General features: G+C 39.1%; 1 protein-coding gene and 1 long non-coding RNA gene across 2 annotated transcripts in view; one reads left to right on the top strand and one right to left on the bottom strand.

Annotated features, from left to right (window-relative positions):
• The window catches only part of LOC107067582 (bruno 3), a 232,715-nt gene that overhangs the window by 54,180 nt on the left and 161,843 nt on the right, over positions 1-16,692 (top strand). The gene's annotated exons all lie outside the window — the stretch shown is intronic.
• LOC149033413 (uncharacterized) overlaps positions 1,592-16,692 on the bottom strand; it is a 44,188-nt gene continuing 29,087 nt past the window's right edge. The window contains exon 2 of the long non-coding RNA XR_016178941.1: positions 1,592-16,460. This is a non-coding gene — a long non-coding RNA (uncharacterized LOC149033413). The remainder of the gene's footprint in view (positions 16,461-16,692) is intronic.

A 16,692-nucleotide genomic window follows, 5' to 3' on the forward strand; every position in this document is an offset into this window, starting at 1 on the left:
AGATAGAAGAAAGCAAAGTATAAGCTTGGCCAAATATATCGATGCTTCTCAAAAAAGTCGTCGCGTCACGAAATATCCAACATAACTCTTGGACTATCCGCTTCGATAAGTTTCCCGGCGACATAGAATACTTTAGTTTCTGACTATCAACCCATATCCAACAATAGTCGATGGGTCTTGTCGCTTAAAATCTCCTTACGGTTTGATATTAATATCCTCGCGTTTCTTTTTTCTTATTTTTCGCCCACGCAAAATGATTTATTTATCGATTAATTATATCAGAGTGTAACTGAGATATGCGAGCTAAGGATAAAACTCATATCGTGTAAGGCAACCTAATCTATTGGTTTTTTTTTTGTTACGAAAATAGCACACACGTTAGATATTCGTTCGAAGAAACCTTTTCCGATCAGCTATCGGAGAAAAGGGCGACTTAGTATCTATCCGCCTTTGTGTAACTGAACATAAATATTGGATTACTTGTAGTAAAAGGTAGGTAGTAGGAAAACGTAAAAGCATCTATAACGTAGTAGAAATAGTGAAAGAGGAACTGAAAGGCGGAAAGAGATGGAAGGAATTAGGAAAGGGCTAATCCTTCGGTTCGACGATCTTAAGAGCTCACAGCGTACTGTACTCCTGCGTTGCTTTTATCGAGCGGACAGTACGTTTCTACGGATAAAGGAATCAAGTCGGAAACAGCAGAACATAGATATTCTAAGGGCTGAAGAGGATAGGGAAACGGGGCTTTAATTGGCCTTGCTAAAAGGGAGAAAGAGGTCAGTATTAAACAAAGTTAGGAAATACCCTACAGCTAAATTCATTTAGTGTAGATTTTCAACCAAGAAAACTCTAAGATGAACCCAAATGTTATTGAGAATAGGCAAAAAGAAATAATGTTTTTTTTACCTTTCCTTGGAAAACATTTTCCTCTTTCACCAAGATATTTCCCAAAGGCCAAACCCCCGAATGCCGTCACGTACCACTGATGGAACCGTTTCGTCTGTTTTACGGTTTTAATAAATCTTCCTAAAGTAATTCGAAGTGATACAAGGCTAACATTAACTTCACTACGAGTTTCCTCTTCGATATACCCTGCTGCGGTCGATATTCGTTATGGTTTGGGTGATCGAGGGTCGACCGAATTCACTAAAATTCTCGCTAGAAGTAAAACTGTACGATTCAATGTATGTTTCTTTTTTAAATCCTAAAATTATTTGAAAAGAATGAGAAAAAGTAATGAAGAATTTTCACGCAACAACTTAATAATACTTTGGTTACTTTGTATAATAATGAGGACTCTTTTTTTAAACTTGTAATTTCTTAATTATGACTCATGATATATAAAAAAAAAAAAGAAATCACGCGACAAGGTAAAAATCTAAGGATTTAGAAAAAAAATCCTAGGGCTTAACGAGTCCTACTCCCTTTTTCCTTAAACCGTCGTCAAGTTCGTGCCGGCGTGACGTATTTTCGGCTTTGAGTTTTCGTACTTTTGCTTGGGAGGCACGCGTCGTAATCGTTGATCGATCAGGCAAGCAATCTTCATGGATCAGGGGTTGTTTGTAAAGCGAAATCTTTCTCCTGCCTCTCATTCTCTCCCTCTCTCTCTCTAGCTCTCTCTTTCTTTCCTGCCAGTATTCTCTACTGGATTCCAAGTTCGGCCCGCCTCCACCGATCTTAACTCAGTCGCCAAAGAAAATCGCTGCGTTGCGGCAATGTTTATCGAACATGGTTTCGGTGGATTCGCGGGGATTAAACGAGAGCCGGCCCCCGCTTTAATGAACTCCCTCGACGAAGGCAACCGAGCGGCTGCAAATTTGCGCTGTTGCCACGCAAAGGTACTACTACTACTACTAGTAGTAGTAGGAATAGTGGTAGTAGTAGTAGTAGTAGTAGTAGTAGTAGTAGTAGTAGTAGTATAGTAGTAGTAGTAGTAGTAGGAGCGTTACAGTAAATGAAAATTTAATCTGCAGATCGATTCCGTCCGAGCTGTTACGTCTAGCAATACGTCCGGCAAGCATTAATTCACGCCGACTTTCACTCGTTCCCTTCGATTAAAGCACGTAAATGCTACACATTCCACCCCTTCTACTCATCCCCGATCCCCATGTCCGATTTGGATTTGAATCGATCGGCCGCTACTTCTTTATTCTCCGTTTTCTTTTTTTTTGTTTTATTTTTAATCGGTCGTATATCTTCGAAGTAAATCCTAGCTTTGGTATATCAGGAAAATTGCGAGTTAAATGATCCAGTTTTCTAATGGTTGGAATCAACAAAACCATTAAAATTGAAATAGAAAGAGAAAGAGAAACAGCGAGAGAGAGATGGAAACGCGTCGACACAGTTTAGGCATACGAATTATTTCCGGCGAATGAGTAGGTTGCACAACTCTATACTCGATGGCAATAACGTTTCGATTTCCTTCCCGTCGCAGAGGTAGATAATAAATATTCAGATAACGCGGATTTCCTGAATTACCCAGAAAGCAATTTTCCGCACGTAGGTTAGTAGATAGACTCGCTTGAGAAATCATCCCTTTAAGTTGCTACTACAGTCTCTACTAGCGCCTCGCGAAATCGGTAATAATATCCTGATTTTACGAGGAGTCAGAGTGCGCTGGTATGAGGGTAAAAAACTGACGCAAGGCAACGTAATAAAATTCATACTCCGGTGGAATAAGAATCCGGTCGTGCCTTATTGCCATCGACGACGTTTCATTATGATGAAAAAAATAAATGCGATTTATATTACGAACTTTCTCAGAAATGGAAGAAGACACCGAGTGCTTTATATTTCATCGGAAGATGAAAAAAGTAACGGACGATAAATTTATAGGACATCTTGGATAGTTTGTATCCAACTTTAAGAGTAAGTCATCTTCAATTTTAGCCCACAAACCTGTATAGTTTAAACAGCTATGACAAAAGCCATTACCGAATCCCTACAAACCCTAAACGTATAAATATATAGTAAACCCAATAAGATTTTTGACCAAACTTACGAGTACGAAATTCGTCTCTAAAAGATATCTGATCTCACGTTTACTTTAACATTTCAACTGGGATAAAGTTTAGTTCGCGATAGAGTATGCAACGATGGTCTGTACTAACTAACTTATGTTGCCTTCGAGCCTCGTATGAGCTCCCTCACACCTATAATATTGTTTTTCCGACGTTAGTTAACTCTATTTAGAGTATTTAGCCTGTGAAACCTGGTATCTCCCGGTTTTCCGGTGAGGCATTTCAGAACCCGGCCAAAGGCGGATATGAGCCTTTAAAAACTACTAACTTCAAACACGGCAGCACAGATCCGGACGATAGTCGTTTGTCTGTGATACTTTAATAGCTCTAGTTTTTTGCATCATTGGAAAATTATTAAAACGCTTTTACATTCGTCATTTTTATGAACTTAAAGACAGAAAAAGCTTTATTTCGATTTTAATATTTTTCCCCTTTTTCATTTTTTCCTCTGATTTTTTTCTGTCTGTTTCATTCATTTAGTTTTTTTTGTCTCTTGCGCTGACAGTATGTCGTAGACATCAGAAAGGTCGGCTAATCGTCTTGACTATGTACTGTATACCATGGCAGTAGGTAGCGTAGATTTAATTAAAACTAGTAGCCCACGGCAAACATATTTTCTGGACGAGAATACGCCCTTCTCGTATACGTTACACGGATGCGAAGAGCGAACTCGGTGGGCGTTTCGGTTCTGGGATTCTGCAATGCCGGCGGCTTTCTTCTCTACGAGAAAATGAGAAATTGTATAACTTTAGTACATCCAATTTTCGCGCGGCCCCGTTCTAATGCGGCCGGCTCACCCTTATTTAATAAATTTCATTCTGACTTTCGCGAATCGATATAGTATATCTCGCGGAAAATATCATTTCATAATCTTTTCTGAGATATACCGCGTTCGTAGCATTCACCCTAGGGCAATTTTCATCTGCATCATTTCCATCATTATTTCCCATTGAAACCTATTCAAACGATGCTAGCTCAAATTTGCGATAGATCCTAAATTTGACGTAAAAGCTATTTTTAATAACTGTCAAGATTGTCTGTGTCAACACGATAAAAAAGATTATCATATTCAAATTCAAGGGAGTTCATAAATCATAATTTGCTCGCACTTTAGATGACTGGATTAGATGAATCGTATAATATCATCGAATAAGGTAAAAAAAGATCGATCCTAATAATCTTCTAAACAACATTTTATCGTTAAACCCTTTGTATATGAAGTCAAGGAGTAAGGTGCAAAAGGGGAATAAGATCGTGCGATGGGATTAATCGGTAGACGTCGTAGAGTTCGCGATACTTGGACGATCGAAAAGCTGACCCAAGGGTTCACGTGGATTTCTTGTTGGTGAGGGTAGACGATAGTAGTGTGTTCGTGATGATGGTGGTAGTGGTGGTGATGCCGGCGCGCCGTGTTTTCCGAGTCCCCGCGGATGTCGGCACGTCTGTTTGTCCACGTCGGTCTTCACGACTGAGATATCCTACCTGCGTTTTACCCACCCTCTCCGTCATATATATATATATATATATATATGAGTATATAACGTAGAGAGAGGGAGAGATAGTTAGGTGGTAGCTGGTGGATGTAAAATAGATAGATATGTGCAACATAGGTATACAAAGCTTCATCGTGAGAGAGCGTCCCTCCAGTGTCAGTTGCGCGTGTTTGCTATGCTTGCCCAGGCATGCTTCCAACTAAACTAACCTTGCCACGCCTCGACGCATCAATGACACCGCTATGCAAGAAGCCGCTCCTGTTTCCTACGAATTTCCTTCTTTTTTACAGTTAATACATTCTTAACGTGCTGTTCATCAAAGAAAAATACCAAATAAATTTAACTACGTTTCTACGTTAATTATAGGAGAAGAAATATATTTTTCAATCGGATACGAATCCGTTGAAGCGATTACGTTTAGCAAACGAATGCAAATCGATGAAATCTTTGAACTATCGAATAGAGAAGTGACCAAAATAGAAAAGGAAAGGAAGGAGGTTAAAGACATGAACAAAATGGAAGGAGAGTCGAAACTTCAGCGGTCTTTTAGTCATCAGGGGGTCAACTAGGGACCGTTCGAGTTCTTCCAACCTCCAACCTCCACTTTCGCATTTGTGACCGTCCGGCCGGTCCTTTACCCGCGCTTAATTCGAGCAGAAAGTAGTCTGGCGAGGCCGCAGTATACAGAGACTCATAATTTCTGCTCGACGGCACTCTCAAAGACGCGGAGAAACGTAATAACGTGGAGGAAAGAGAACGAGCGAGCGGCAAGAAAGAGGGAGAAAGAGAGAAGAGGGAGCGAACGATGAAAGAGCGAAGAAGAAGGAGAAATGGGAAGGGTTCGGGAGAGAAGTGGAGCGAATGACAGAAATGGTCGCGACGGTGACCAACGCACTGCTTTGATATACTTATACAGTCGTTGCTATTGGAAGGAAGGAAGAAGGTCGAGTCCATTTTGATTACAGAATGACGTAGCCGAGATGGGCTCGTTTCTAGAGCAGTCCAATGTTCGTCATCAATTCGTTGAGTTTGTTCAGTCAGATCAAATTTTGATGCGTTCGAGCGTGAAAACCAACCCCAACCCTTCTTCTATCCCGGGAATCCGCGCATGCTGTATTACACGTTATTTCGACTTCGTATTCTCATTAACGTACCTTCCTTCCATTCTCTACGATTCTTTTACGAACTCGTCATTTTTATTTTTATTCCCATAAAATCCTCTCGCGATGGGTAAAGGTAAGTCCCCTCGGTAAATATATTTTAAATATCGAGACCGTGGGTTCGATTAAAGTTTCACAGGATTAATATAGGTAGTGTCTACCTTAATCACGGAGTTAAAAGTAGATACTAAATGTAATCTCGGCTCAAGCTTCAAAGATTAATAAAAGTGGGAAAAGTTTCGCAGCGGCTTATGTATTTTGTAAATCAAACGTTTAACTCTTTAAAGTACTTAATATCCTATACTGAATAGTTCCAACCGCGAAGTAACTCTTCGTTAAGTATTAAGAAAACTAGGCCACGCGTAAAATCTTGCGTTAATCTGAAATTTACTTCTTCTTCCTTACCTTTCCCTCCCCCTAGTTTAGAAAACTTTATCATCTCTCGATAAGATTTCCAAGAAAATACAGTCGTTCTTTAAGATATCAATAAATTCTTCAAATTGTCCTCAATATTCTATCAGATTTCATTGGTTGCTTTATTAAATATTTAACGAGTCCCATTTTTTTTTGTCCAATTTTTCATAATATACTTTGCAGTGGAGATAGGAGAAACGTCGAGCCGGGAATACGTCGAGTTGTTCGTCGGTTAATTTTTCAAATTATTCGGAATAAACCTGTAACCACTCGAAGTAGGAATCCCAGAGTGATAGTCGTGGTTCCGCAATGATTGCGGATGCAAATACACACTCTCTTGGATCTCTGCCCCTTTCTGCTCCTTTTCTTTTTCCTCCTTCTGCTTCCTCTCTATTTCTCCCTCTCTTTCTCTTGATCGTAGTAGTAAGGTACAGTTTGATTCAGCGAGGGCTGAGGATGTTGAGAACGGAGCTTTCTGCGGCCTGCACCCAACCCTCTATGAATAATGCAGACCCAATGTAATTGATCGCCCAATCGGAATGGCCTTTTATTTACTTTCCTTCGCTACGAACCGTCCGTTCGTTTCTTCGCTCCCTCGAAAGTTATTTGACATCACCAAGGAGAGTGGAATGCGTTTTACTCTTTCCTTTTCCCCAAAGTCTTTTCTCTCTCCTTCTCCTCTTCTTATTCCGTTTTTGTCTCCCTGTCTGCGCGCTTCCTTTCGCGATAATAACGTTAAACGTGGCCACGATGTGGTAAGTCGCTTGTCATTCAATTGGAAAGGTAATGGCGCGTGAAACTCATCCTGGAATGACTCCTCTAAAACGCTTTTCGTCGATCGCCTTCCTTACACGTGCAAACGTTACAAGGGTGAATGGATACTCCCTTCGTATGGCAAACATATCAAGCATGAATTTTATCAAGCAAAAACTGATCGACTAACTGTTTTCATAACATTTCAATATATATGTAAAACCAGAATAATATTTAGATCATAGTTATTTGATCGTTCAGTAGCTCGTTGCCTAACTGAGAAAATTTTAGATCGTCCATGATCAAGAGATTAGAAATCATACGTGCAACTATTAATTCGAACAACAATTATCTTGCGTTTATTCTGTTATCGTTTGAAAAGGAAGTACTAAGTTTGAGAATATCGTAAGACAATGTTCCAGAAACAGAATATAGAATTTGTAACCTCGAGCAAAATCTCCATTGAGTTTATCAAAGACAGAGAAAGAGAGAGAGAAAAAGGAAGACGATCGTCGAACCTTGGCTGAAACTCTCACATTGACACACACAGCAGCAAATACCCGTCAACGATGTCCGCCGTGTTACGCTTTAGAAACTTGGACGTTCACATATCCGCGAGTGAACGAGCGAGCAAGCAAGTGAGCAGCAGTACCAACAGCAGAAATAGTAGCAGCAACAGCAGTAAGAGGCTGAAACGCCTACACATCGTCCTTAACTCCGCCATTTCGTGCAAACTTGGTCGGTAGCCGTTCGCAGAAGGTTGCGGCCGGGTCAGAGATAGATAGATAGAAGGTAGATAGAAAGAGAAAGAGAAAGAGAGATAAAGATAGTTGGTGCAAGGACACCACTACAAACGTTCTAAAATCCCACGAGAGGTTGGGCGACCTGATTCGGTTCTGACGCGGGAGGAAAAGCTTGAAAGGAAGGACGTGAAGAAGAGAAGGAAAAAGAAGAATCAAAAAGTGTGAGAGTGACAGAGAGGTCTAGCTAGAGTGCTGCTGTAGATGGAAAGCTAAAGAAATAGTGTGAGCGAACAGACAGTACGGTAAACGTAGGGTCACCTCGAATCCCGGGCCAACATTTCCTCTCTTCGGTGTCCAAAAAGTTTCTTTCCGTCCTCGAGAACGGTAACTCGACAAATTTAATCTAATGCCGGCTCGAACCAAGTCCCATTTTATCGAAATTTCAAGCAACATAATTCTGGAAGAGGTAACAGACTGAAAGGGGAGTTAAAGGAGGATAAAGTTTGAAATGTAGAAGTGAGATAGATGATATATAGAAGTAGAAGAAGAAATGTGAAAGGAAAGGACATTGCAGTAGTAGCAATCGCTGCAGTAAGAATTGCTTCCTAAGAGATAATGTAGTTAGGTATTTCATGCTTCAATATCGGTAAATGGGTACACATGACAGCACAGCAATATCTACTAACTAATCAACCGCTTCTGGTGGCTAAAAATGATTATCTTGTTCGAAGAAAGCAATTTTTCTCGCTCACAAAATTGATGATATACTTTTGAGGAAAATTATCCTCTTTGTCCCAGACTCTCGTCCTCTCCAACGAAATCTCTTTACGTCGATACCAGAGAAAGTTAGCCTATTTATGCTGAAACGCCTTTTAGCGAATGTCTCGTGTGCGAACACCCTATTATCCTCGATAACAAATGCTAAGTGTTTTCTCTGTTATCGAACTAGGAAAGTCGGACAAAAAGAAGAGCAAAACTACGCCCATTTGCCATAATCACGCGCGAAACATCTTTAAACTTTCAACGATGAATGAAACAACATACACACTCTTCCTAATAAAATAGAAAAATAAAGCTGGTGGTGGAGAGCGTAAGATAGAAAAGGGACAAGAAATATAACCACGATACTTTCTCGCAGAAAAGAATTTGATCTTATCGGGTAGGGTTGGAGAAGAAGAGGTGGAAGAAGCTTAAAAAAAAAGAATAAGGACAAAGAAAAGGAACGCGGAGTAAAACTATAAATCCTAATAGGTAACGTAAGGAAAATATAAAGAGAAGGATTTGCAAAGAATAATGTAAAGAAAAGGAAATGAATTTACAAAGGTTTCACGTGCATCTTTTCCTTCAAGAGAAATTATCTGTTTGGAAAAATAGCTAAAGAAAAATAGCTCTAAGTGCGCGCGCCGTTGGTGAAATTTTGTGTTTTTTGTTAGTTTAAATTCCCTCACAATGTCCAAAAATTTAATAAGAGAAAGAGAGAAGAGACCTTGTTCTCCCTATTCCAGTTAACAAACGTTTTCGTTCGCTGGAAGTCACTCGCTCTGTTGACAATGACGTTGACTCGATACAAGAGAAAACGCCTTTCTCTCTTTCGTCCTTTCTCCTCAGTCTCTCCCGTTCGAATTGCCGCTTTGTTAGTCGGTGAACAATGCCTTCGATATAATATGGTCGTACCGTTTCACGGTCTCACTGTTCGTTCGTTGTCCCAGTAATGGAGGTTGACAGATCCTTTGATGATGCTTTAGTAGTAGAAACGAAAGCAAAGAAAGGAAGACTGGTCGAAGTAATCTGTCGCTAGCATATAATGTTCACTAGACTATGAAAGAATAACCTAAGCAATTATACAAAAACTTATTCTTTAATGACATCAAATCTACATTTCGTCAGGTATTCCAAAATCATTTTCTTCGTGTTTTAGCGAATGTTTCCCTGTAACAAATGCACTCTGTACTATAATAATAATTAATGTCATAATAATTTAATTAAATTAATTTATTTAACATTAATGAAACAAAAATGCCATTTCCAATCTCATTATTTTCTTCAGGCTGTATTGATTTCAAGGAAGAATTCAAAATACAAGAAACTGTTTGATCTTGGAAAAGGAAGATGATAAGATTTTAGAAAGAGTCGAAACTACCGACGCTTTCTCGGTGAAGTTGATACTAGCAAGGAAGTAGTAGTCTCGTGAAGCTTCGAGCTTCGAAATAGGTTCCAACGGTGCGCACCAGCAGGAGACATCGCCGCGGAACTCTAGCGGCATGCAGTTGTATGTCGGAGCATCCACCGGGCCGAAACCATCCCCAGATACACGTACGCTTAAGTAATTTAATTAGAGCAACTCCGCTCTGAAGACGTGACTCCGTCTCTTTGGTCTGGAAAGAGAAAGAGAGAGACAGAAGAGGAAAAGGAATTGGTGTGAGGGAAGGGAACGGAGAAACGTATGACGTATAGAGAGGAGGAAGGTCTGCAGATGGTTAGAAATGGAAGAAGAAGAGGAGAGAGAGAGAGTACAGACTAAGAATAAGAAGAAGATGGTTGTGTAGCAAAAGAGAAAGAGATAGAGAAGCAGAAGCTCTCTCGGAGAAAGTACGAGTTTCTCTGTGAGTCTCTCCTTACCACGTAGAAAGAGGTAGAGTTAGAAGAGCTCCGTTAGGGAACATCGTGCGGGCATCAAGAGATAGTATTGCTCTTGGTAGTCGTACCCTAGGAGTTTACCTCGGAACCCTTGGCGACAGCCGACTCACCCTCACCCTTCCACTTCTATCTCCTTTTCCTTTCCTTCGCTATCTTCGCGGGTAGTACGTCTCTACGAGTACGGAATACGTTAAAAGAATGATGAAGACACAGTATTATGCTCGCACACACTTCCTATAGTGTCGGGTGTTGAGAGCTCCAAGCCAACCAATTTTAAGATGTATGTGTATTCCGTGCTAACATTACCATCGACCAGTCCGTCTGTGAAACGTGAGAAGAGATATTAATATCGTTCAATGAAATTCCTATGATATACCATTCGGATTGTTTTGATACTGTTACATGATACTGTCCGTTCTGCTCCAGGCGTATTCTGTATTCGAAATCATCTGCGAATACGAACAGATTTTTCTTTTATTTCAACTGAATGATTTAACATTTTTTCTTTTATTTTTCTCTTGCAATCTTGGATAGAACAGAACGTGTACTCGTGCGTGTATCTTTATATGCCTATTCTGTTTGAAATAAAAGGTATTTAAATGTGAAGACGTTTAATCTTCGAATGAATTTAAGATCTTTGAGAATTCCCCATTGAGCGAGTTTCCGGCGTTTAGATCCAAGCCGGGGATTATATAACGTCAGAAACGTTTTAAGGTCTGCCACCGCGAGAGAACATTAATTGAAAGTCAATATTAGTGGGCGCGAACCGCTGGCGTGAGTTACGCTGATGGTGTTATAATGAAGCTACCTGATTAAGTAAATTCTGTCGTGGCTGCATTAGCCGTCGTCCTCATCGTCGTCCTCGTTCTCGTCCTCGTTCTCGACATCGTCCTAGTCATCCCCCTTCTCCTCTTTTCCCACTTCTCCTTTCTACATCTCCTCGTGCACGGAATATACTACGCAAGTATAAATTGAATCGTAGCCTTCTGAGAAACCGAATCTCGTCGTGGTGTTTCAAACCGTCACCGACGAATCGTATTACTTCGACAAATCACGATTTAACAGAGCTTGCAGATCTATTTCCCGTACGTGAAACGCGATAAGAGAAATAGAAAGAGAAAGAAAAAGAAAAAGAGAAAGAGAAAGCAAGCAAGCAAGCGTACCGTTCTTAGATTTTTTCTTGTTTTTTTTCCTTCTGTAGGTCGTGCTCAGCATTTTTCCTGACGCGTGACCGTACCCCTTTCCACCGAGAGTAGCAGAAAATGGAGCCACACTTACGCTTCCACGGTTTACTCTTAAATATTGCATTAAGCTCGCACGTATACGCTCGTAGAAGGGTGGAAGAGGGCCACCTTGGGACCGTCGCTCTTTGTTCCTTCCATTCTCTTACTCGCTACCCTTCCCTACTACCGTATGTTCACTTAACGTGCACATTCAACGACGAACAGTTTCAATATTTTAGTGCCACCTCTTTATTAAGCTGTAATCAAGAATTTATTATCATCCAGCAAGCGGAGTGTTAGGTTCCCGAGGAAATTCAATAAAATTGCACCGCGATATTGAAGATTGGTCAATTAGGGAATACACGTCGAAATTGTTACTTCCTATTTTCCACTACTTATCGTAAGTTGCTTGGTATCGTTAGTATCAATAACATTTCATCTTTTTCTTTTATATCGATAAACTATCTACGTCCAGTTTTATTTACGATTTCAACAGATGTTTCGTGTCGTTCATCGACGATTTCCCATTTTCGAGTTTCGTGTCGAATTCGAGGAAATGTGAATTCTACGATGTATCAACTATATTGTCGAAACCTTTGGGCTCAAATGAAAAGTCGATAGTCGTAAATACTTCCAAGAGGATAGATACCTTCTCTCTTTCTATCTCTCGGAAACACTCATGTTGTATCATCGACGAACGAAGTAAAGATTTTATCGAGATTGAATTCGTATCGAGTAGGATAGAAATTGATATTTTCAAAACAATCGGTATAAGGGTTGCATTAAATTCGTATTAAACTCATATCTACTTAGTGTTACGTAGAAAAGTATCTCATTCAATAAACTATAAGCAATTATATATTTTTTTCAACACATATCAACAAGTTATCTTTAAATACTAAATTGCAAACAACTCGTATGATTGCTCGAGATGAATACGTTTTTAGTATCAATCTAAAAAAATTGATATTATTCACAGTTAATATTGACTTTAAAAATGATTGGAACATAAATTCGATACCGATAATGTATCTTTCCTTTTTATTCGTTCGAATGAATCTCTTTGGGATATCTATTTCCATTTTCATTTGTAGCCATGGCAATGACATCATTCATTTTTCCTCGAAGATAGACAAACGTATCTTAGATAACCCAGGAGAGGTGGAAAAGGGGAAAGAAGAGATTGTAAGGTAACGTAACGTGGCGGGTTTGACGGTGGTCGATTCGTTCGGGCCAGGCAGGGTTGCGAAATGATAAATACAATCTCGTCTGCACTAAACTTGAGCTGCTTTATCGGCAGCCATTTAGACAATGAAGATAGTATTTCTCTCGCGGTTTTATGCTATATATCAAGTGTGCCAGCCGACTAGTGTGCACGAAGCTTACGCCGAGATACCGGCACGCTACCAATAACCGTTCTCTCGCCGGAAGAAAAGAAGAAAAATAGAAAAATAGAAAAAGAAACCGTAAGGGTGGATGCCGTTCGTTCGAAAAAGGGGAAGAGAGTTATGGATTTATTTTGGTTGAAACGAAGGAAGGACCGTATTTCGACTGGATAGATTGTTCCTTGTATCGCTGACGTTTACTTTTCTACGATTCTCCAAACCGGAACTAATTAAGTACAGAGTTTGGAGAATCGATATGACGTTCGGTTCGAGCAAATATCGTCTTTAGTAATCGTTCAAGATTATTTGTTGTTATCGATCCATCGTACCGTGCCGTTTAATTCGGTTCGTAGGATTTCTAACCATTTTCATGATTACCTTCGTTAACTTTCATTTACATATGATCCAATTAAAAGTCATTTTTGACATAGCATTGAATCGAGTCATAATTAGGAAAGACCTTTAACTTGCTAAAATTGTAATTTTCTTTTACTTTGACAGTGAACACAGATGGTACATTATCGAAGGGAAAGAAAATGAAAGTAGGCCCAACGTCACCTGGCTGTATCGTGATAAGCCTAAAATTAAGCCGCAACGTTTTTATTATGTCGTTAGGGTGCGGCCCTCACAATTTCCTTTGGGAAACCAACGCAGTATTTATCGTAACTCGTTTCAAGTGTGTCTGCCTTATATTCGTGGACACCCTCCTTATTTCCTTCTTTCTTTCTTCCTTTTATTAGTTAATCAAGCGGCTCGAATATTTTCAATAAAATTCTGGTCATTAACATGACCGGTTGTTACGTAAGATCGTTCGCCATCTTTACAGGTTAGAATATACCTTTAGCCCTTCTTGTTATTACCGACTCAAACTTTTATTCCCTTTGGAGATGGCACCAATTATAAAAAAAAAAAAAGAAGGGAAAAAGGAGAGACAACAAAAAAAAAGGTAGATGAAGGAGTGCTGTAGCCAGTGTTACGACTTGTCGTAAGTCGACTTTTACGACTTTATGCTACGTGTTCGTCGAGTCGACTTCCAATTCGTTGTGTCCTTTCTTCCAACGAATTCCTCTTGGACATCCGAGAGAACTGTTGTTGTTAGGGAATCCCTACAGGGATATACTAAAATCCACTATGCGGACTTTGACGAGATTGCCTATAAATTTATTTGCCCTTTTAAACGTGATATTATTATATTGTTGGATAAAGTATAAGATCCTAGGTTTTAGGTATAACTCTCGTTTACTATTATTTCTTTTTTACGTACCCACCATTTTTTTTCTTTTCCATTTAAAAGTTTTTACCCTATAACGCGTGTATAAATAAATATATGATAATTTACTAAAATATCTTATTAGTTACCAATCAGTTTTACCTTTAATTTAAGGAATGAGTGGTGTATAGGTTTATCAAGTGTTAATCAGGGAATTTAACCGATGAAACTTGAGCGAATGTGATTTCGATATTGATAACGGTCTAGCTGTAATCGTCGGACGACATGGTTGCCATTATCCTCTATCGGATCAGAGACGACAAGCAACGATGTCTGATGGTACATTAGCGTCGCCGCGCAAGCGCGACAAACGGTAAACTCCTTAATTATGTTATTGTTTAGAGGTTTGAGTTTTGTGAAAGTTGTCAAACTAGTATCGCAGTTGATTACCAGCTTTACGAGTAACCACCGCCATTAGTCGTGTCCTCTTTCCCCCATCGACGATAGTACCAGTAACAGTAGTGGTTCTAGTAGTACTAGTAGTATAGCTGAGGTGGTCGAGGCCGTGGAAGTAGGTGGGGGATGGGTACCTCTATGTAAGCAGACTTTTCACTAAACTTAATTATCGTTGACTCGACGGAGAATTGATCAGGCCGCTTCAGCCGGAACGAGGCTAATAGGAATTTAACGAAATTAAATTAGCCTTCGTAGATCCGCCAGTGGTGTGTAGAGCTGAGTGCTATAGCGCTAATAACAGCTACAAGAATTGCAACTAGTAATAAAACCAGCAGTAACAGCGGCTACGATTCTACAAAAATGATCAGACTCGATCGACTATAAATTGTTACATGTTTTATCAGAGTGTTTTACCATTTATTCGCATAAGTTAATCCCATCAGCCCATTGGACACATTGAAAGCTATAATCGGACCGATCATTTAATGAAATCAATTTTACACCGATACGGATTCGTGTGACAGAAATCCCACAGAGATCTTTTTTCTATTTTTTATTTTTATTTCTTTTTTTTTTCGTTTCTTTTTACAACATATAATATTAACTCGTACATCTCCATTTTTCTCTTCGCTTGTTTTAATAGAAATGGCCATCGTGCGCGAACGGCAAAAGGAAATCGAATCGGATTTTAAAAAGGGGAATATTTTTATCAACGAGGATATTCGTAATTAACGATAAGTATTACAATTCATGGAATATGGAATTTCGAATGCGCATTGGAGATACGTTTTTAGGGGAAAATATTTTCTCTCTTACGTTTTGTATGATTTTTTTAATAAAAAGAAGACAAAAAGTATACCGGGGAATATTTTTTTCAATTTACATCGATCCAGGATTTACAATAATACATCCTATAGATGTTCATTACACTTTCAATTACCGAGGTCTGGTTTCCCTACATTCATTCAATTTTGTAATATTCCCTTTTACGATTGTAATATTCGAAATGCAACGCATTGAAAATATCTGAATTTCATCGAATTGGAATAAAACTCGGTACGCAACTGTGCGTTACATTGATCGTTTGCTAACCGAAGAATTCAAGTTTCGTAATCCGAAATAGAGTCGACTAATTACGTATGACTAAATGCTATCGTTTCGCCAAAGGCTTTTCTCAATGAATGCATGCTCTTCGTTTCATCATCGATAAATGAAACTTTGTTAATTAGAAGGAAGTCGTTAGTAATGTCAGAAACTAATTGCTACTCTTAGCGATTGTTTGGTTTAAACTCGGGGTTTGATTATTACGGAAGCCCTGCTTCAGTTTCCTTTATATCGACTCTACAATTTCTCTTCCCAAACGCGCACGAATTATTTTTAAACAGTGAATCTTTACAAATCCCCTTTTGATTCCAACTTTCAAGTAGTTAAAACCGATAATCATTAAAATTCATTTTGTTTTTAACGTCATTGTTAATTGTCATAAACATATTTTCTTTAAAAAAAAATAAAATGAGGACTTAAAAGAAATGAAACAAATTTTCACGAAGCCCTCTAGCCTAAAAATGAAGAGTAAAACGACTGTCTACTTACGTAACAGCAGTGAACGTGTTAACGTGAAAGTCATAAAAAAAGAAAAAAAGGAAAAAAGATAAAAAAGAAAGAACAACATAGTAGAGCAAAAGCTTACGAGACCAACGAGGATGCTTTAACGGTGCTATAAATTTTAGCGGTCATCTTCCGCCTCAGAAACCTGGATAAGCGTCCCCTGTAAAACACGACTGTAGCTCTAGATCGCACTTTGTACAATTAAGTGCTTAAATCGTTTGCTTCTCTTTATCTTTAGTTGTTAAGTCCAGCTTCTTATATCCATGTTGAACATTTCACATACGATCTATCCAATGCACTTTGCCGTCTCGAACGAAATACTGCATTAAGATATCCGGCATGTTTTATGGCTGGTACTCTGGAAATATTATCGTTTCCTTTTAAAGTTATCGATATCGAAAAGCTAGTTGTAGGAATGTAACGACTCTGGTAAAATGTTCTGCCAGAGTAGTACGTAGAAAAGTAATAATACTTGGACGAGCGCATAGAATCTACATTACGTATACTAATATTCATTCAAACGATTTCATCTATGCTAAACTTACGTTCTCCTTTACGATAAGGAATCGTATCGATTACTTATAACCTAC

This window comes from Polistes dominula, unplaced genomic scaffold (genome assembly GCF_049000335.1).
Source record: "Polistes dominula isolate Pdom_NZ unplaced genomic scaffold, Pdom_raw_medaka contig_27, whole genome shotgun sequence".
Lineage (NCBI taxonomy): Eukaryota > Metazoa > Arthropoda > Insecta > Hymenoptera > Vespidae > Polistes > Polistes dominula.